The following is a 22,906-nucleotide window of genomic DNA, read 5'->3' as shown; positions in this document are numbered from 1 at the left end:
GCAAGAAACAAAGCATTTAAAATTTTTGTTTTCACAATAAAAGAGTGAAACTACCTGAGACAATTATCACAGTTCAATAAATTATGCTTTCAACATCATTTAAGTGAATTAATTTAGTTTTGTAAGTGTGGCAGAACAAATGAACAGATAGAGCTGATTACTGCTATTCAGCTAATAGGTGGTGACTTTCTGTTGTGTTCTCAACACCACAGAAGAAAAACAAGAGCATACAATAGCACATTTCTAAACATCCAAACAATTAACAATTTATATGAATCTATACCTGGTGGGTACAAAATTAGAGAAAGCAGACAGCAGTGACATTTCAAAAAAAATCTCATAGAAGTAACTTTTATTCAAAGATGTAAACATCTACAAAAGTTCCTAAATCTAAACATGGGTTTGTATTTTTTCCAGCCTTTCAAAATAACTGCTTCTGATGTATGTTCAAATGTAAATGAAGAAGAAAATACATTACTTTAAAAGTATTTTTCCAATGACCAAACTAAACATTTTTCTGTGTGAATTTCACCAGCTATTTATATGAAGTCTCACACGTAATGGTAGCAAGTAGTTTCACATTTTAGTGTGGTATAACTTTTATTGTAGCGTAACTAGTGAAGATACTGCATTATTGACTATATAACTGAGGTACATTACTTAATCTAGGGAATGAAAAACAGATATTTATCTGTATCATTTAATGAAGCATATTAAGTCATAAAACCAGAGATATTCAGCAAACTTCTTGATGTTAATTTTATACTTCTAGTATGATGGTTGGACTAGCCTAGTCTGCATCTGCACAATTTTTTACCCATCTGCTTCTCCCTGTTCTAAATATGATGTAGTTAGAAACAGGGAGCAAACAATATGTTAATATTAGCGCTAACTGGATCATTTCCTTAAGTCCTCCCCGCCCCCTCAATTTTCTGTTAGTTTATTTTATCAGATAGAATTATAAGATTTATTTCCTATTAATTCCATTAGCACACTTTAACATAATCTGTGGCTCATCTGTCCACTTTTTGGACAAACCTTACCTACTATAATAGAGTTTACAGGAAATTTTAGGTAACCAGAATGTAGAAATTACGAAAAAAACCCTTTTGAATTCAGTAGAGGTATTGAGAGGAATATAATTTCTAACTGTAAACTCTATTATCCTTCAAACACTTTTCTTGCCATAGAGTGGTAGTAAGATACAAATACTGGTAAGATAGAAGGTACCTTGCCTGTGTATTTCCGTATATATCTTGCTAAGAAATTTGTATTTTTTAAATTATTTAAGCATATGCAATCATATAGTTTATCAACTTTATGCTTATCATCTAGTATACACACAAAATGTATACACTGAAAACCAACGCATGCTCTATTTGCAGGTCATTTGTATTAAAAGACTGTTTCTAGGCAATTCCATTCTTTAGTCTCATTTTAGAAATAAGGCTCCATTACATTAAAAAAAAAAAAAATCACTTCAAAACTTCACTTCCCACCTGAACCAGGCTCTGAACTTAGAAGCTGCCAAGAAACAGAGAACTGGAAGTAAGTTCCTAGTCACTGAGTTGTGTCCCTTCCCATTGTGGATACCTATATTTTAAATACTGCTGCTTACAAAATCTTGCTGACTCTATTTTGAGAACTTTCTTGCTCTATGGCTCCTTCTGAAAGGCAGGTCTAGAACTTCATTGCTTCGAGTGTGATACACTTTCTTTTAATTTCTACCCCCAAATTTATCCATAGAGAGTTTACAGATGCTGTTTTGATTGGTATTTTATTTGGTAACATTGACTTGTGTCTCAAACAACTTTTTTTGTTCTTCTTTGGGATTTACATCTGATGACTTTGTAGAGAGCAATCATAACTTCTCTCAGTCTGTCTTTTTATGAAAACAAGTCTCTTGGAAAACAGATTTTTCTATCGTTGTTCTTCCTTGTAGCTCTGCACCCACTTCCACTTGTGATCTAATGAGTATTCTAGAGGAATCAGATCAACACTTTTGTATTTCTCTACTGAATTTATTTTGCTTGATACATAGCATTTTCCTGATTACCTCTGAATAGTGGCTCAAAGTCATCCTGAGATAGTTCAATACATTAAATACCTTCAGTACATTCCCATCCTTCTCTTCAATCACTTCCAGCCATCTTTATACAGAAATTCTTGTTATTGTTGTCAACAGCATTACTCTGTACTATAACTTCCATGATGTCATGCAAATCCTTCTGCTTATTTTTCTAGGCTGAATCTGTATCATCAGCACATTTTGTCAAGATATTCCTAATTTTGAGCCAAGGTTGAAGCATTAAACAGGATCAGCTCTGGCACTGATCTCTGAGCAACTCTAATCTCTCAGCCAGCTGTTAACCCATCAGTATAAATTGTGAGGCAATTTCACTTGCCAGTTCACAACTCACTTTGCAATTCCTCTCTCAAATCCCATCTTCCCTGGTTTAGCTAATAATTTCCATCATTACAGTATATCAAATGTTTTATTGACATCTGAGAAGCTAGATCTATTGCATATCTCCTGTCTGAGAAAAAACTACTGTGCTTTATCAGAAGAGATCAGGTTAATCCTGAACAATTGATTGTTGATAAACGTCTGCTGCATTTTACTCTACCTTCCTTTTACTTCCAGGTATTTGATTACTCTTTCCTTCATTTCTTCAAAAGCTTACTAAGACTACTAAAGTCAGATTAATAGGTGTCTAGTGATCTGGATCTCTCTCTTTCCATTTGTTAAATTACATGAGGGTACCCTATTTTTTTTAATTTTTTTTTTTAGGGTTGCAATATGACATGTTAGTATTATGAAACAGGGCTATCTTCCCAATTATTATTTAATTAGTTTTGGTGTATTCTTGGTGCCTGCTTACTCTGTTATTATCCTAGGTAATTGTTACTCCATTTTTTTTTTGTTATTTGCTGATTCATTAGCAATATTTAATCTGAGGAATAGCAGCAATATTCCTCAATAATAACTGGTGTAGATATTGTTGCCTTGCTTTCAGATGTGGTAAAAGCCAACTCTCAGATTTTCACCTCCTTTTATCTTAAAAATTGTAACTGTATCCTCTAAAATATCTCTTTTTTTCCAGTCCTACACAACACAGACCAAAGAAATAGACCAAATTTCCATTCCTAAATAAAACCCATGCCATTCTGTTCCTTTCCTGCTGAGGTGCAACAATGCCCTCCTTATTAAAAGTACATTTGGTATTTCTCCAAACCACCACTTGGAAAACTGGCATCCCTTACACTTTATCCATAGTCAATTCTGGATAAAGTTATTTGTAACAAATCTGTTTTAATCAACTATCTATGTTTTAAAACTACCGATTGCAACTCTGATCTTTCAGCAGGATGAGGGAAAACTGTATGTTACATTTTTTTCCTCACTCTCTGTACAGATATGCTTTGCACAAAGAATACAAATGGTCTATCCATGCACTGAAGATTTAACATTGCCTGAAGATTTAACATTTCCTCAGAGATGCTATATACAAATATCTAGTAAACCACTAAGCTTCTCCCCACCCCTAGACTGTCCAAGAGAGAAAACTGGGAACAGGATGCTCACATAGTCTGCAGCAAACACTGTTTTTTTCCAAATGCATCTTTGGAGCAACCAAGAACAGCACTGTGGTTCAGACACATTATTTTATTGTCAGTCAGGCTACTTCCACCTGCCATCTTTACTAAGGATCTTTTCCCCCATCACATGAGAGCATATACAGATGTTAGATCTTAGGGAATGGCCTGTGAGTCCCAAGGAAATATGACAACCAGGAGCAGAATGGGATTATCTGGCCTAAGCCTCCCTGCATCTGCTAGAAACATATAAGGAATCACCTGTACCAAATGAATTGGGACTGATAAGGTGTTTCTTCTGTATGAAGATATGAAACTGGGAGTGGCTGCTCTTTTGAGGACTGTAGATTATAAACAGAAAATATTTTGAGAAACTAGATTGAAATACAAGACATTTAATACAACCAGAGCATGTGAGAAGTCCAACACTGAGGTAGGAACGACCGGGGCATGTCTGGCCAGACAGCAATTCTGCAAAAAGGTATCTGGGGAATTCCACATACGATACAGTGATCCTAAGTCAACCCACCATACTATTGCCAATAAGAAAAACAAAAAAAAAAAGAAGAAAAAGGGATCTCATAATGTGGGTATAAGCAGGAGAGTGATATGAAAGACCCATGAAGAAATCCTCACATCATATTCAGCAGAAGCGAGCAATGGCTGATTTTCAACTGTACAAAAAGTTGTTGGGAACAGGAAGGTTACAAACTATTATAAATTTCCACAGGGTAAGGGCAAAGAAGCAATGAGGTTCATTAGTTGTAAAAGGTATTTTAAGAACAACTCAAAGTAACATACCTCAGGAATGACTTAAGTATGTTTGGTCCTGCCTGAAGGCAGGAGAATGGCCTCAGAGACCTCTCCAGACTCTTTCTAATCCAGATATTTTCATATCCCATAAGAAACAGCATTTCTTTCAATCTCTTAATTTCTCATTATGTGACTACATTTTCTTAGTGTAATGACTGTGCTATTTAACCTCTGTAAATCAACAGGTTTTGGTCACTACCTCAGTCTTTTTAGAGGACTATATCCCTCAGGGCAGGGATATTTAATACATTAACTAGCTTCCCCAGGCAAATTGTGCCCAAGTTGTATAGTAATTGACACCAATTCTTAGGTTTACAGTTCATTTGAGCAGGAAGATAAAAAGTTATTTTGTGCAGGAAGCCAAATGTCCAGATGGCCACACACAGACTGTTAAATAAAGTCCCTCAGGACTGAAGAACCATCACAAGTCTCACTATTCTCCACTGTATAACACAGACCTTTCCCTTTTTTCCCTGCCTTTTCCTTTCCTTTTCCGCTTCCACTTCACACTTCCCATCTCTACTGTAAGTGCAAAATACAGCCTGTGTGTAGATATAACCTAAATATAAACTAACTCTCTGTATATATAAATTAGAAACAACCAAGCCAAGAAACACCACCAAAACAAATTATTCACCTGTGCAATTACTCCTCCACCTGAGAGCTCAAAAGGAAGGAATGAACTACATGCAAGAGATATTTGACACGTATTCCCCACTACTGTACTGAAAAGAACTCAAATGCTACAGTGATAATGACAGCATGAGAATTTCTGTAGAGCAGAACAAAATGTTAAAGGCCTTTTGCAATGGAAAATAACTTGGGGTGAATTGTTCTTAACGTGAAATTCAATCTTTTCCTTCTCGTCATCAAATCCCTATCTAATCTTGCTCCTGCTCACACCTCACCTCTCATTTCTCTCCCAAATTGTTTCTGTTCTGCTTTTTTGTCCATTTCTCTGCCTCAGAACTAACCACCATCAGTTTGTTTTCAATGGTCTTGCAGTATTTTTTCATTATTTGCCTTTTTTATTGCCTCCAAACATCTCCTTAAAATCCATACCCTTTACCACCGTTTCTTGCCAAGATCATTCAAAATGCATACTGCTATCCATGTTGAGTATGATGTTCTGTCACTATCTACCTTCATTTACACCCACACAAAGACTATTGAAACATGTTTAAAATTTAACCTTTTTTTACTGTACAGGATTACCTGACTGTTCAAGATGACCATGACAGATTAGGTCTATAAAACAACATACAAGAAAAATAATTTTTGAGAGCAATAAATAATGATTTCAGATGGTAATCTGAATCACTGAATATATGTAGCTTACTTAAAAGACCAAGTGTAAACTAGTAACAAAATCACAAAAATATTCTAAACATATGCACCTGTTTGCAGTGATATTGCTCTTTAATGAGCAATAGAATGTATTCCACTCATCATGGTAAAAGTAGTACTGAATAATAAAATAATCCAATTAAGGACACTTTGCTATTGCAGAGTCCTACTGTACCAACATCAGACTAAAATTACCCATTCCACAAAGACTCCCTGATTTTCAGAGTGTCCTAAATAAAAGTAAAACCAGCTGATCTGACCTGTAAGAGTCTTTCTTATTTCTTACAATGTAACAACTGTTAAAACGACTATGAGATTTTCAGCAACAGAATGTGGATTGCATATGCAAGACAACACAAAGGGCAGATGGGAGGGACTGTAAAATCTATTCAGATTCACAATAATTCCCGAACTAGTTTCATTTGCTGCTGACTTCTAACCTAATTGTGCACAGATGCATATAATTAACAGTGGCAGAACTAAACAATTCTTCCTGAACCAAGAAGGACTTAGCTTTTCTTTATCACTTACTGTAATACAAGGCTTTCATGTTTCTTTGGTGGACATTATCAAACTTGTTCTGTCATGAGATCAAAACAAAATGCTTAGCACTTTTAAAGACTGTGATTTACAAAGAGCAAATCAATATTAAAATATGCAGTGACATTTGGTTAAGCAAAGTTCCTTTAGGGCGTATTCCTAGAAAAGGCTGCCAAACAGTTTTTCAGTGTTATCTTCAGACCAATAAGGTGCTATTCTAAGCTGTTTGCATTAGAACAATTAATGAAGGACTAATGCATAAAGAAAAATACCGCAATTAACTCATTTGGAATTAACTGATCCTCTTGGATTTATGCACCTTTTATTTTGTATATGACAATGTAGTGACTAATTATTCCTTTCTTTTCTACCATTTTTAATTTTCAGAGCACTTCACAAATTAGGTCCTTAAAATGAAATTATGCTGGTTCCACTTCAGCAATTGCAGGAGCTGGACAACCCATTTTTCTGCATTTGTTGCAGAAAACCTCCTGCACCTATTATGCATAACCTAGGATCTAGGTGGCTGATGTCTGAACATCTACTTCTGTCCAACCCAAGCTATTGCCACTTGCACTGAAGCAAAGCACGGGAGGGTGAATCTACTGCAGCAGCTAACAGGAGGGAATTTCTCAGCCGTGGTATCCCTTCTGTCAGTTCCTAGCAATTGTTTCACGTTAACAGGACACAGCTCGGTGCAGAGCTGTAGCAGGAGGAAATGGTGTATTGGGCAGCACTTGTTTAGTTATTCTCCACCTCCTCTGGGGTAGGGTGGAGGGGAACAACAAGATAAACTGGGTGGAAATGGCCCATGGGTTACATCCAGTCCCCAAGCTGCAAACTTGACTATGCTGTGATAATCTTACAGAGGCAGAGGATAAACCCACAAATTCATAAATAAACAAATCAGGTGGGATTAAAAAGACAATTTCTGCTGCACGATGTTTTAGTCGGCAAACTCAAGGCCAGGTCTTCAGCTGGTGTAATTAAGAATATCTGCATTTATCTTAAATACTATCTTAAGTCTGTTAAATGGGTCAAAACAAAAGGAAGAATAAACTGTTATGAAAGGCCTGCTACTAAATACGATCCATCTCCAATGGGTTTTTGTTTAACTTTTCTCATTACCCTGTGAAGAGCTTTGCCTAGCTAATAACCAGGTTAAGGATTTCTAGAGCAGGATAAGAGCTACTCTGTGCAACATTTTTTCGGACTGGTGTATTTGAGTTTATTATTTGGACAAACATGTAGAAGAAGTGGCAGTCAGTCACTAACCTAACTGTGCCAATGTGGCACAGTTCAGCCCTCTTGGGGCTGATGTGTTAAGCACTGAGAATCCCCAGAAGAATCTCATGGTTTTTACTCACTAGCATTCTGAAGAACTCTTTAAACCTTTTCAAGTATTGCCCTGTTCAAAATCTGACTGGATTAATTTTGTATTCATGTAATCACCTCTCTTCTGCTATTTCAAATAGGTAAAGAAGAACATATTGGCTGGGCTCAAGAACAAACCATAAAATTGATTCTTTGGTGTCTTGTTAATTATTTATTACTTCTGCATTTTATAGCTTGAATCAAATAAAGCTCCTGAGATTTTATGACATCAACTTCACTTTATTATCCATGTTAGACATTTGGAGAAAGTTTCTCTTGTTCTTTAGATTATGATCAGAGCACATAGACCAGTGAGCAGCCTATATAATGCAGAACATTGACTACTATATTCCCCTCTAATAAACACAAGTGATCATGCATTGAATCACAAGGCAAATACAGAATTTTATAGAACTTTGTTTTAAATGAGTTTACTCCTAAACTTATCTTTGGGGAATAAAGAAACTGATCATTAGAAATCCTTATGTTTTTTACCATAATGTAAAGAATTACTCAGTAATAAAGATGATTATTCAACTGATGGATGATTTTGTACAAAAAGGCCCTTGCTGTGTCAATCAAAACTGGCCATAGCCCTTGACTATGACACTCCTCCACTCTTTGGTGCACACCATAACAGATCTTATCTTTTGCATTACTTGTTTTGGTCCCTAGTGTCTTAATCAGTGACAATAGCTATCTCATGTTGATCTTCAAATAGATGATAAAAGTCCTGATGCATCATATGCAAAAAGCATAACGTATTCAAATGTCTTGCTTTGCAAATTTATAGCGTATGAATCACCTTGATAGTCATGGAGCTATATGATGCCATCAACTACTATTAAGTATGGTCTTGGCTCAGCATCCTATTTTATTAGTCTGGTTATGGCACAATAAAATGGATCTGTATTTCATAATTGGTAGGTTTTGCGTTGAACATATTGAAAGTCAATGTCCCAACTGTTATTATGGCACTGTGGTTTAAAGGAAACTTGAAGTAAAACACGTTCTAGTACTACTAAAGTGATGCTGATCTTGTAAAGTGCAGATTGCCTAAAAGATTTTATTTAAAATACTACAAGATGGTGGTACTCCTAAAAACCTCACAAAAGCAAGTGGTCTTTTATGTGCCTGGCATGAATGACTTGTGATTCACCTAAAACACCATCTTTTTGTATTTTACTCTTTACCATCATTACTGTCAGGAATCTGGCCTCTTTCTTCACTATGACAGACACAATCTGAAAACTTCCCTAGAAGATCACTTATCTTACAAGCACTGATTTGCAGGTAAAACTAGGATAAGTCCTGATGTCTTGACAGAAACTGTGGATCTTGCATTAATGTTTATATTATAAATTTTTAATTCCAGTGGATGGTTCCAGTAACCATATGACCAGAAGAGGCTACTCTGTAAGTGTTGTAGAAAACACTTTCTGCCTAAACAGTGAAGGTTTTTCCCCTTAAAAAAAAAAAAAAAAAAAAAAAAGTCTTGGCAGTAAAGCAAAACACATAGTCTATGCAATGAAGCAAACGTGAAATGGAAGTTAATGTTTCTGAGACATTTATTAATGACAACTGGTAGAAACGCCAGTTTCATTATTAATCCCTAGCAGAACACATAGGTCAAGGATGCTAATTTCTCCTGCCTCTGAGAGAAACTCAAATCTTCCTTACTTCTCGGTAGAGCAAAAATAAAGCTAGCAAGACTTTTAGTTATCCCACTGTACCAGAGAGGACCAGCTGAGGTCAGCGTGCCTTTCTTGCTGTACATTCTTACTCACTCCTAGTTTGCTAAAACTGGCACGGACTTACAGACTAGGTTCTCTGAGTTGTGAATTGAAATTTGACTTGGATCAACCATGAATCAATCAATCGATGCAGATGTCAGTCAGACATGGTTTATTTATTTCACATGGAACACTCTCCCTGAGCTGACCCATAGAACCACAAACCTTAATGATATGTGTTCATCATTCATCAGAAGCAATGTAATGTGCATATTCACATGTAGCCCTTTCCCCTTTCTATATTCACATTTCTCATCTTCTTATTTTGCAAAATTTTTGGATCAGAAAAAGGATTTTGATTTATATTTGCACAGGATATTATCACAGTGGAATTTCCTGCTTCTTAACATTGCAGTCATCAGGAACAACAATGATAATAAATAGTTAACACAGAAAATACTTTTTTTTTTTTTTACACTACACTATTCCTCTCCAGATCATCATGGAACATATTTATATCACTTGCTAAAAATCTACACAATCTGCTTTTTCTCCTTTACTGTGACGATCCTGCCATCTACCACAAATAGCAACATGCTCAACTAAAACATCATATATAAAATACAAAGCATGTAAGTTCAGGTGACTTATCCCCCTGTCCTTTGTGTGCGTCCTTAGTGCACATCAGTATTTTATTCTTTTACAGAAGCTCTAAAACATTTTTATAAATTGCAATATAATGAGTGTTGTACTCTAGTTTAAAGCAAGGATATGCCAATGAATCTGCAGCTCTGCTGCAGTGCAGTCACAGCTCTGTGATAAATATACTAATACAATGCTCTACTCACAACCTATTATTCAATTCATTTTCAATTTGCTGAAAACAGATATGTACAGTAATAAACAACTCATTTATTACCTAGAACTTGTGCAATGAACTGTTTTGAAGCCAGAAGGCTTACTGTTGAAGTAATAGGTGTGAGTACACACACGTATGTGCATGTGTGTTCTCACACCTACATTCAATATGCATAAACATACACACGTGCTTTTTCCAAGAATGACGACAATTTCAAGCTTCTGAAAATGGGCAGCGCTTTCAAGAAAACATTTCATATTAAAAGCAAAACTGTTTTTAAGGAAAATGTAACAACGCAGATACAACTGTTTTAATAACATGTACTTGACTGTAAAAATTGTAATGACATGATCCTGGTATGCTTAATTTTAATTACAAATAGCTCATTGCTGGGAATCTATTATTCTACTTAAATAGTCTCGTGATTGCCCCATAGAAAAATTATAGACTATAATTTAGAGTAGTTTAGAGACTCTTGATTGTATTTTTCTGCTTTTCAAGCACTGCAATTTGGGCACCATAGTTCAGGCTCTGTCAGTATTTCAATTTATTATAAGCCTTGATTTCTCAAGGGTTTATATTTCAGTTACAAAAGTTTACTCCAGAAATTCAGCATACAAAGCATAAGCCAGAAAGGAAAGAAATAGTAGCACACTGCCAGCACTGGTTCTGAAACAGCTCATGCAACTGGCTTACCACTTAGTATTCCAGGAGAGTAAGGACAGGCTGGTAGATAGTTTTATTGGTTTTATTTTGAACAGAAGAGGAAAAGAAGGAAAAATCCCTACACAATATTTTGCTTTTGCTTTCCAGATAGTTTGTCATGAAATTTTTGACACTTCCTTGAAACAGACTGTTCAGAGGAAAGGGCCAGATTTGATTAATATCTCAACTTGAACAAGTTTTGGAAAACATGTTGAAATTCTTGAAATGTGTCATTTGACATGTTCAAAATGAGGAGTGTCTTTTTTTAGTTTGAAATATTTTTTCATTTTGAAATGTAAGTTAAAATATACTATATGGATGACACTCTACCAAGCCAAGTAATAACACCTTCCAACTCTCTATTTCAAATTGAAAGTATAGTTCCAAATATCTTCCTGAGGGAGCAATGGGTTGGAGCAGTTGAGTGGGGCAGTATGCAAGAAAACTGTTGAAGGAACCTGTGCAGCTTTGATAGCTGCACTGATAGCTGAACTGGATATAAGAAGGTGTCATGGTTTAACCCCAGCCAGCAACTAAGCACCACGCAGCCTCTCACTCACCCCCACACACACAACCAGTGGGATGGGGGAGAAAATCGGGAAAAGAAGTAAAACTCGTGGGTTGAGATAGGAATGGTTTAATAGAACAGAAAAGAAGAAACTAATAATGATAATGATAACACTAATAAAATGACAACAGCAATAATGAAAGGATTGGAATGTACAAATGATGCGCAGTGCAATTGCTCACCACCCACTGATCGACGCCCAGTTAGTCCCCGAGTGGCAATCCCCCCACCCCACTCCCCCCAGTTTATATACTGTATGTGATGTCACACGGTATAGAATACCTTGTTGGCCAGTTTGGGTCAGGTGCCCCGGCTGTGTCCTGTGCCAACTTCTTGTGCCCCTCCAGCTTTATTGCTGGCTGGGCATGAGAAGCTGAAAAATCCTTGACATTAGTCTAAACACTACTGAGCAACAACTGAAAACATCTGTGTGTTATCAACATTCTTCACATACCGAACTCAAAACATAGCACCATACCAGCTACTAGGAAGACAGTTAACTGTATCCCAGCTGAAACCAGGACAGAAGGTAGCCTAAAAGTCAGTAGATCTGATATGGGAGCAAGCTGAACTGGTTGTGTACCATTGGGTGCATCAATGCTAAGAAAGAAATTTAATAGGAAAAAAGAAAATCGGATACAGAGAGAAACTGTGTAGAAGATGAAACTGTGAGAGAAAAAAAATGAGGAGAAAATCAAATGTTTAATCACAAGTGTGAGCACTGTTGGTGGAACCAAACTGTTAGAAAAACAGAAATTGGAAGGCTGCTCAAAGAAAGACAATAAGGAAACAACACAGACTCCAAGAAGGACAGGAAAGACATGAACTAGTGAAACGTCAAGTGCCCTTCTTCACATTGTGCATGTATCTTTGGATAAGATTAAAGCAGATGGTCAGTACACTAACTTAAATAAAATGTTATCTCAAAAGTCAGTCCGGGACTGCACCTGAAGAGTAGATCTAATAAGTCTATTCAGTATTAATTGAAATCAGGTGTTTTCTTGGGGAGGAAGAGGATAAGAGGATAGCTCTGCATAATAGTACAGAATACTCATTCTGTAAAGAGAGAAGGAGTGTAAAGAGAAATTTGGGGCATGTCAGATTTAACTGACCTTTGGGACAGACTGTTTTGTAAAAATGTTTAAAGCAGAGGAGGATGATAAAGCCAGGATGTGGAAAGAAGACATCCTGGCAAATGCTGTAAAATGCTTACAACAGCAGTTGCTGCAAATGTATCAAGCATACTAAAACTCCAAAGAGGACTGATGCCGGTCATCTAAGAGACCTATTGTCTGGACCGATGAAATCACTGTTGTGGGAAGCATGAAACAATATAATCAACTCATTTCCATGTCAGGACACTTGCACTTGCATACCAGCACTGAAGAAGATCTCTTTGCTCTGTTTTTAATATTTTTTTTTTTTTAAACTCAACATGTTTTGACTGTTTCATGGATATCTTCTAAGGCCTTCTCATTACCTTATACCCAAAGAGATGTGGTGCCATACATACAAAAGAAGAAGGAACCATGGCCACTGCTCCAAAAATGATAAATCTTTTCATTGTTTAACTATTTACAAAGTGCCAGCAATATGTTAAACATAGTGTGGGTCTTGCAGAAAACTTCCTTTTTAGCCAACAGTTTTGATAATGAAATATTACAGAATTAGCCATATAAACAAAAACATGTAGTTGATTTATTCCATTCACTTACCAGAACAAGTTTCTGCTTTATGTTCAGTATCAGTGAGATAACATACCCAATTACAAAGTATTAATCACTACATGCACAGGTATTAAAAAAATGCTGTCTTAATTTCTTTAGAGTTTTATGCAAGGTATGCAGCTGCTCAAATAAAATTAAATCATGAACCATCACAATTTACATTTCAATACAATACAGACACACATATCAATATTAATGTAATATAAGATTAAAGTAGCTAATGGTATGCATTACTAAGGTAATAATCCGAGATTAATGATAAGTAAAAAAGATTATTATATACACAATGTGGACCCTGCAGCAATGAAAGGCTTATTAAATCCTTGAGATGACAGCTGGCTATTTGCCTTCCAGTAGAAGAGGTTTTCCTCAGTCTTTTGTTCACTCTAAAACATATGTTAAACAGACTGGATAACTAACTGGTTTTGCTTTTTCTCCTTAAGCATATAGGCTGTCCATTTCATTTTTACTTACAAACACTTTTTTCATCTCTTAAAACTTTGCTCTGTCTTGTTAGTGGTCACCTCTTTACTTTAACTCGGTGAAAACTGTTGGTAATCCCTGCTGCTTCATCTCCCTGTTAGAGAAGAGATTGGAAAGAAATGCTGAAATGACATCTTCCTGTGGTCAAGTCCTTTTCTTACTGAGTGTTGCTGGTATCAAGAGTTTTGTAGCTCCTCCTGTTTCCTGAATGATCTGCTTACATTTATGTGCAGCAGGTAATGTAGGAGTGATCAATGCAGAGAAGGGGTATCCCAGATGCTCAGTCATGCCTATACTGAGCTGTAGTTACAAAATAAAAAATATGGTAAGCTGTAACAAAAGTCTCAGTTGCACTAACCTCAGGTCAGGCACCACAGGCATGCATACATGACCCTTTCTTCCCCCCTTACTTTACCTACAATGTTTTGACTCTGTACTTTCAGCCTTGTGTGAAAATGTGCCCCACATTCTTTCCATTTTTTTCTCCTGACCTGACTTGATTTTAAGTCCTGATTTCCAAATATACTGCTCTGTTCCCATTCCCCAGATTCTGAACAAGTACTGTGTTCTCCTGCTCTCCTAGTTGGAGTTCTGGTGAACATTCACAATGCCAGCAGTGCATCTAGCCAACTTGGTACATTACTTTGGTCTGCTATTACCATCAGATACACATCTCTTCTTTCTACTTCTTACTGCTATGAATATTCCCAATCAGACAAAAGAATCCTGAATAATAACGTAAAAATCTTTGTGGAACCCAAAATTTTATTTATGTCATTGAATGTTTGTATTTAAAGGGTATCTTCAGATATGCATAATTTACTCATGTCCTTGCAGTGAAGGAACAAGTGTACAGGTGGATTAAGTCTTACAGTGCTAATGCTTAGGATGTAGCCTCAGTACTTAACGCTCTGCTGTAGCCAGAAAAAGTGTTTCTGGATCAAGAACAAAGCAAACCCTATGAATCAGCATTTACAAATCTGATCTTGTGAAATTAAACTAGGGTTTTGTTATTTATGTGAATTTGTCCAACAGAAATAAGCCAATAAAGCTTTGAAAGCCTGTTGGGGAATCCACAGTCATTCTTTAAAACTTTGCTAAAATGGGATTTCTGAGATAGGTTCTCTGGTAGGTGCCCGTGGTTCCTGTTTTTGATGAACAAGGACCCACATCCAGCTCTGCAAAAATAGCTGAAAAGGCAAAAAAGGAAAGCTATTCTTTCTACAGAGATAACTCAGAAAATTGAAATGTTCCAAGTTTGTAAAAAAATACTTCTTATTCTCTTCCTTCATCACTGTAGCAATTGCACATTTCGATGTTTCACAGGAAGATACTTTTATTTCCTCTCCAGTGTTCAGATATGGAACATGGAAATCAAGGTCATACTGAATAATTGCATATCATGGCATGGTACAGCCACTCTTTACATTTTTCAGTATAAAATTATGAAATAAATTATATTTCAAAATGCCATCAGATGCATCAAGATCTGCTAAACAGTCTGCACTTAATTCTTAGACCTTCATAAACCCCGATTTTGGTGGATGGCTATCCACCTTAGATGTCAGGGATTTGACCAAGCTATGTCAAACCCATTTAAGAAGAATTCATCATAGTTTAACTGAGCCTGTCTACAATGGATGAGAAGTTTAAAACTTCAGTTCAGAAATACAGTGGACTAAGATGTAATAACTAGAGATTACTACTTCTCTGATACTTCAAAACAAAAATTAAAGAGCAATGAAAAGTGAAACAAGCATGAAAGTGATAGCCTGTGTGGCTTTCTGTTCCAGTCTATCAGATAACACATCAAACTTGCCAAATAATACTTAAAATGTGAATCACATTTTCAAAATACTATTATTGGGACTCACAATTAACTTATCCTAATAACTTATAAGAGTTTGCTTATCTTTGACTTTTTCCCTAAAAGTGGAAAGATTCTTAAAAGTCTTAGCCATTTATTTGTGAATAGTGATTCCCACCTTAATACTTTAAATAGACGATGTGTTTCTTCAAGCTATATAAGTGAACAGGTGTTATCTCTTATTTATACCATATTCTATAGTGAAGGACTGAAGTGTGACTTCCTTCCATCATAGTGGCGCACCTTCTACTGCCAGATACATGTGCAGAGCTCCAGGTGGAGACACCCAAAGGAATCAGCACAAAGGACTCAGCTGGCAACCTAAGGCCAGGGCACAACTAAGATGAGCTAATTCATATTATACAAATGAAAGCACATTTTGAAGTTAAAATGATAGAATAACAAAACAAAAATCAATCTGGTACTGTCTCCCTTAAAGCAAATGAAGAGTTTTGCAGCAGTGTTTAATGGCAAGAGGGCCAGGCTGAAATTGCTACCAAGCCTAGAAAATTTGGAAAGCATACTTCTACTGCTATTGATGATGTATAAAATTTAATACTTAATGCTTTATTAAGAATAAAAAAATTGCATGGAAATTATCAGAAAATGGAGAAAATTTAAGTTTGCTAGGTGTGTATGTCTTTTAATGAGTACTACTGTATGTACTTTCAATAGTGAGTTACACTGTGACTGGGCTACCTGAAACTTTCAAAGAGATATTTTACTAGACAAATGCTGAAAAATGTTTTTTTAACTACTCTGTGAGAAGAAATGTTAGGCTTTGACAAAACTCCAGCTGTATACAGTTATTGCACAGATACCAAGTTCAAGGGCTGCATGTATAGCTGATAAATAAAAAGTAGATGCAATTAGAAATAATACCATTATGTGGAAATGTCATTCTTTGTCTTTCACTTCCATATGTAGATGTAGAGCTAAAAACTTGAAGTACAAATATATGGGAATAATAAATGTAATGTTTAACCCACAGAATGCCTTTTTGTTCTTCATGAGGGCTTGTGGCTGCAGTGTGCAAGTCATTTGAAAGCACTTAAGTATATACATCCACACTCTGGATTTACTGGATCTATATTATGCTAAAAGTAAGGGTCTGGATATCTTCCAAAAGACAGCATTTACGCGAAATGTATCTCTTTCTTCACAGGCTGCCTTCTTCCTTTCTTTAACTTTCCTTCTTTTATGCTTTGCTGTTGGGGAAAAGATGGAGGGAAGTGTTTTTCCTTTCAACCAGAAAGTGTTGCTGGATACACAGATTCACTGTCTCATTTAGAGCTCTGGAATGGTATCAATAGAATCCCATGGATGCAACTACCATTTGCTTGTCCTTTTGTGCAGTACTGTCTGTGCAAAATACCTGTTAAGTGACAGTAGAGAATTAAGGTGATCTTACCAGCATTGTTTGGTAACAAACACAGCTTAAGAAATGTGTAGCTCTTTTCCTTTGCCCCTGCAATGGCTTTAATTTTACCTTTTTAGATGGTTACTTTAAAACACAGTTTATTTCAACGATTAGGTTTGAAGCTTGATACTTTATGAACTGTAAGAATCAACACCACCAGAACTGTAGAAGTGGAAATGAGTTGTGTCAATCAGTGTTTCCACCAAAGAAAATCTACCTTGTGACTACAGTGCTAGGTTCCTGATTTTAGAGTATGATAATCTAGCAAAGCCCATGTTAGTCTGATTCTCTCGTGAGCCACTTCCTTTCAGTATAGTAAGAGACTCTTAGCAGTTTTGGGTCCTCACAGCACTGTCAAATACATAAAAGCCAAACCTTCACAACATGTTACAGATCAGAAAAGATAAATCAGCTACCAAAATTTGCTAGAAGTTTTGTGAGTTACTCAAAAAGATCTTTATAGTGAGTCACCAGTCTTGCAAAGATAGGTCACATTTAAATTATGAACTAATGCATAATTTATATTGGAGAGATTGTAACTCAGAAATCACAGCTACAAACAGGAGAAATGTCTATGCAAGAGCAGTGAAATTATACTGCAATTTGCTCAGTTACAAAGATAAATTATTTCTAAGCAATATATACTATAAATAGTGGTGCTATACAAATAAGCTGTCCGTGAATTATAGTGAACAGAACAAAATGCTACCTATTTCAGTGAAAAACTAAGTGTGGTTTACAAGATAATGACAGTCCTCACAGACAGAAGAATACGTGATTCCCAGTGGGCTACAAACTACAATTTAAGCCAGAAGGTCCATTGACAAAACTGATTGCTAGAATTCTAAAGAAAGGGTCATAAAATCATGAAATAAAAATATCAGGTATTATGAGGTTTAAATTGGAAAATCTATGATGTAGGAAAAGTAAGTTTATCATGCTGTCCTAGTTTCAGCTGGGATACAGTTAACTGTCTTCCTAGTAGCTGGTACGGTGCTATGTTTTGAGTTCAGTATGCGAAGAATGTTGATAACACTGATGTTTTCAGTTGTTGCTAAGTAGTGTTTAGACTAATGTCAAGGATTTTTCAGCTTCTCATGCCCAGCCAGCGAGAAAGCTGGAGGGGCACAAGAAGTTGGCACAGGACACAGCCGGGGCACCTGACCCAAACTGGCCAACAGGGTATTCCATACCATGGGACGTCACATCTAGTTTAGGGACTGGGAAGTGGGGGCAAGGGATCGCTGCTCGAGAACTAGCGGGGTGTCGGTCAGTGGGTGGTGAGCAATTGCACTGCGCATCATTTGTACATTCCAATCCTTTCATTATTGCTGTTGTCATTTTATTAGTGTTATCATTATCATTATTAGTTTCTTCTTTTCTGTTCTATTAAACTGTTCTTATCTCAACCCATGAGTTTTACTTCTTTTTTCCAATTTTCTCCCCCATCCCACTGGGTGGGGGAGAAGTGAGTGAGTGGCTGCATGGTGCTTAGTTGCTGGCTGGGGTTAAACCACGACAGTCCTTTTTGGTGCCTAACATGGGGCACGAAGGGTTGAGATAATGGCAAACCTGACCAGAGCTCATTAAAACAAATTTGTTAAAAGCATTCATTGTATTTGTCTAATAGTTGCTGGTCATTATGTTGATTTATGTGTTCTTAGAGTTGTTGCTCTGGTTTTTAAAGTTCTGTTATGTATCACCTCGCTTGCTGTATGTAGTCCCTCTTCTGCTGCTTATCATCCATGAGAGGCAGATTAAGGTTTTTGCTTTGATGTATTGTATAACACTGGTTTATGGTATGATAAAGTCATCGGTTGTGGGATTAATCCAGTATTTGCACTCAGCATTGTCACCTTTATACTGTGGGAGCCATCTGTGGGAAACTATTAATAATTATACCATTTACCTTTACTCCTTGAAAAACCAGTCTATGGGTGGGGTACCTTTCTTCCCTTCTCCTTTCTCCTCCAGTCCAGTTATAATGGTGTTTGAGAATTTTGAAAAATTTTAATACTCTTGGGATGTTGAGACCAGCACAGTCCTAGCCCTACTGCTAGGAATTAGCATGCTTCTGAATGTGGTTCAGCTCTCGTTTAAGGTTAAACAGCTATTTAAGAAGATCACCCAGAGGTGTGCCCCAAGGCTGGATAATTATGAATGGCAGGGTGTGTGGGGTAGTATGAGCAAGTACCTAGAAAAGTGGGCACCTCCAGTGTTTTGGAAATTCACCCCTGAACAAGTGCAGAATCCAGAAGAACTAGTAAAATATTTGGAAAAGGTATGCTGTCACCCCGGCAGCTCCAGAGAGATACAAATCACTGCAACATGCTGGGGCCTGGCCCATGCCTATCAAGCCCTGTTCGACACCACTCAGTACCCTCAAGGGGAAGAAAAGGTCTCTGGACCTAACAACAAAATTATGAGCACTGTGGTCACCCAAACCCCGGCAATGGGCACTGCGGCCCCTCCAGCTCTGGCGACAAGCATTGCAGTCACCCAGACCTTGGTGACAGGCACGGCAACCCCTCCAGCCCTGGCAATGAGAACTGTGGTTACCCAAACGTCAGCAACAGATGCTGTGGTTATCCAAAACCTGGTGAGCGATACTGCAACTGAACCAGCGGACCAACCTGCACCAATATCAGTTGCCCCTGGACAGAAAAAGAAATATACAAAAAAATCAGTTTGCTTAGTGAAGGATGAAGGTGAACCAGGGTCATCACAGGAACAGGAGGAAGAGGCAGAACCAGAGGTAATAACCCAGTCTCTATCCTTGAGTGAGCTGCGGGATTTGTGAAAAGACTTTGGCCGCCGTATAGGTGAGCATATTATCACCTGGCTCCTCCGATGCTGGGACAATGGGGCTAATAGCTTGGAATTCAAGGTAGGGAAGCCAAGCAGCTGGGTTCGCTTGCCAGGGAAGGTGGCATTGACAAGGCAATTGGAAGAGGGACACAAGCCATCAGCCTCTGGAGGCGACTCCTGTCAAGTGTGAAGGAAAGGTACCCCTTTGAGGAAGATGTTATATGTCAATCAAGCAAGTGGACCACCATGGAAATAGGTATCCAATATCTGAGGGAATTAGCTGTGCTAGAGACGATCATCATGACCCTGACAACCCACAATTACCCAAAGATCCAGACAAAGTCCAATGCACACAACCCATGTGGCGGAAGTTTGTATGGAGCGCACCATTGTCCTATGCCAACACACTGGCAATAATGACGTGGAAAGACGAAGAGGCGCCAACAGTGGAGGAAGTGGCTCGCCAACTCCGTCAAATATGAAGAAAATCTCTCCTCCTCCCTACAAGCCTGTATTTCGGCTGTGGAGAAGCTGTCCGATGATTTCCAGCAATTCAAAGAGGATATGTCCTATTCCCCACCCGTAAGGACCAATGTCTCAGCTTTTAGGGGTGAGTGCTCCTCTGCCCAAGAGAGAGAATATAGAAGGTACACACCGCGAGGTGCCCTGTGGTTTCACCTATGTGATCAGGGAGAGGACATGAGGAAATGGGACGGAAAACCTACCTCGGTCCTAAATGCATGGGTACGCGAGCTGCGAGGAAAAACCACCACAAAAGGGGATTCTACCAGGAAAAATGCCACTCCAGTTTCCAAACAGAGTAGAAGGGCTGATCTTATTTCTGATCCTCTTGAAGGGACTTCTGAGCCAATTTTACAAGAAGTGAATACTGGATACTCCGGCCAGAATTAGAGGGGCCCTGCCTCCAGCCAGGTGGAGGAAAAGGATAACCGGGTCTATTGGAGTGTGTGGATTCGACGGCCTGGCACGTCAGACCCACAGGAGTATAAGGCTCTAGTAGACACCGGCGCACAGTGTACTCTAATGCCATCAAGTTATAAAGGGGCAGAACCCATTTGTATTTCTGGTGTGACAGGGGGATCCCAAGAATTAACTGTATTGGAAGCTGAAGTAAGCCTAAGTGAGAATGGATGGCAGAAACACCCCATTGTGACTGGTCCAGAGGCTCCGTGTATCCTTGGCATAGACTATCTCAGGAGAGGGTATTTTAAGGACCTGAAGGGGTATCGATGGGCTTTTGGTATAGCTGCCTTGGAGACGGAGGGCACTGAACAGCTGTCTACCCTGCCTGGTCTCTCTCAAGACCCTTCGACTGTGAGGTTGCTGAGGGTTGAAGAACAACAAGTGCCAATTGCTACCATGATGGTGCACTGGCGGCAATATCGCACCAACCGAGACTCTCTGATTCCCATCCACAAGTTGATTCACCAACTGGAGAGCCAAGGAGTGATCAGCAAAACTCGCTCACCCTTTAATAGTCCCATATGGCCAAGTCTAATGGGGAGTGGAGACTAACAGTTGACTATCGTGGCCTGAATGAAGTTACGCCACCGCTGAGTGCTGCCGTTCCAGATATGCTACAACTTCAATACGAGCTAGCGTCAAAGGCAGCCAAGTGGTATGCCACAATTGACATTGCTAATGCATTTTTCTCAATCCCTCTGGCAGCAGAGTGTCGTCCACAATTTGCCTTTACTTGGAGGGGTGTCCAGTACACTTGGAATCGATTGCCCCAGGGGTGGAAGCACAGCCCCACCATTTGCCATGGACTAATCCAGACTGCACTGGAAAAAGATTGTATTGGTTTTATGTGGCAAGGTTTTGGTAGCGGGGGGGGTTGCAGGTGTGGCTTCTGTAAGAAGCTGCTGGAAGCTTCCACTGTGCTCGAGAGAGAGCAAGCCCACACCAGCCGGCTCTAAGACGGACCTGCCGCCGGCCAAGGCCGAGCCCATCAGTGATAGTGGTAACGCCTCTGTGATAACACTTTTAAGAAGGAAAAAAAAGTTGGGAGAGTGAGAAACAGCCACCGGAGAGAGGAGTGAGAACATGTAAGAGAAACAAGCCTGCGGACACCAAGGTCAGTGAAGAAGGAGGGGGAGGAGATGCTCCAGGCGCCAGAGCGAAGATTCCCCTGAAGCCCGTGGTGAAGACCCTGGTGAGGCAGGCTGTCCCCCTGCAGTCCAGGGAGGTCCACGGTGGAGCAGATATCCACCTGCAGCCCGTGGAGGACCCCACGCCGGAGCAGGTGGGTTCCTGAAGGAGGCTGTGACCCCGTGGGAATGCCGCGCTGGAGCAGGTTCCTGGCAGGACCTGCAGATCTGTGGAGAGAGGACCCCACACTGGAGCAGGTTTTCTGGCAGGACTTGTGACCCCGTGGGGGGCCCACACTGGAGCAGTGTGCTCCTGAAGGACTGCACACCGTGGAAAGGACCCACGCTGGAGCAGTTCGTGAAGAACTGCAGCCCGTGGGAATGGCCCACGTTGGAGAAGTTCGTGGAGGACTGTCTCCCGTGGGTGGGACCCCACGTTAGAGCGGGGGAAGAGTGTGATGAGCCCTCGCCCTGAGGAGGTGAAGCGGCAAAAAATAACGTGTGATGACCGTAAACCCCATCCCTGTCCCCCCTGTGTTGCTGGGGGAGCTTGGTGGAGAAATCCGGGAGTGAAGTTGTGCCCGGGAAGAAGCGAGGGGTGGGGGGAAGGTGTTCTGAGATTTCATTTTATTTCTCATTACCTTACTCTGGCTGATTTGTAATAAATTGAGCTAATTTTCCCTAAGCTGAGTCTGTTTTGCCTGTGACGGTAATTAGTGAATGATCTCTCCTGTCCTTATCTCGACCCGCAAGCTTTTTGTTATATTTTTCTCTCACCTGTCTAGCTGAGGATGGGGGAGTGATAGAACGGCTTTGGTGGGCACCCGGCGTTCAGCCAGGGTTAACCCATCACAAGGTGAAGCTCCGGAACACCAGCAATACATTGATGACATCATCGTATGGGGCAACACGGCAGAAGAAGTCTTTGAGAAAGGGAAGAAAATAATCCAAATC

At 38.9% G+C, this 22,906-nt stretch overlaps 1 protein-coding gene across 1 annotated transcript in view; it reads right to left on the bottom strand.

The window, feature by feature from the left end:
* Positions 1 to 22,906, bottom strand: part of CNTNAP2 (contactin associated protein 2) — a 1,269,587-nt gene that overhangs the window by 448,063 nt on the left and 798,618 nt on the right. The gene's annotated exons all lie outside the window — the stretch shown is intronic.

Source organism: Buteo buteo, chromosome 2, assembly GCF_964188355.1.
Source record: "Buteo buteo chromosome 2, bButBut1.hap1.1, whole genome shotgun sequence".
NCBI classification, from domain to species: domain Eukaryota; kingdom Metazoa; phylum Chordata; class Aves; order Accipitriformes; family Accipitridae; genus Buteo; species Buteo buteo.
The sequence above is the reverse complement of the archived record's forward strand: the minus strand, read 5'-3'. Positions and strand labels throughout refer to the sequence as shown.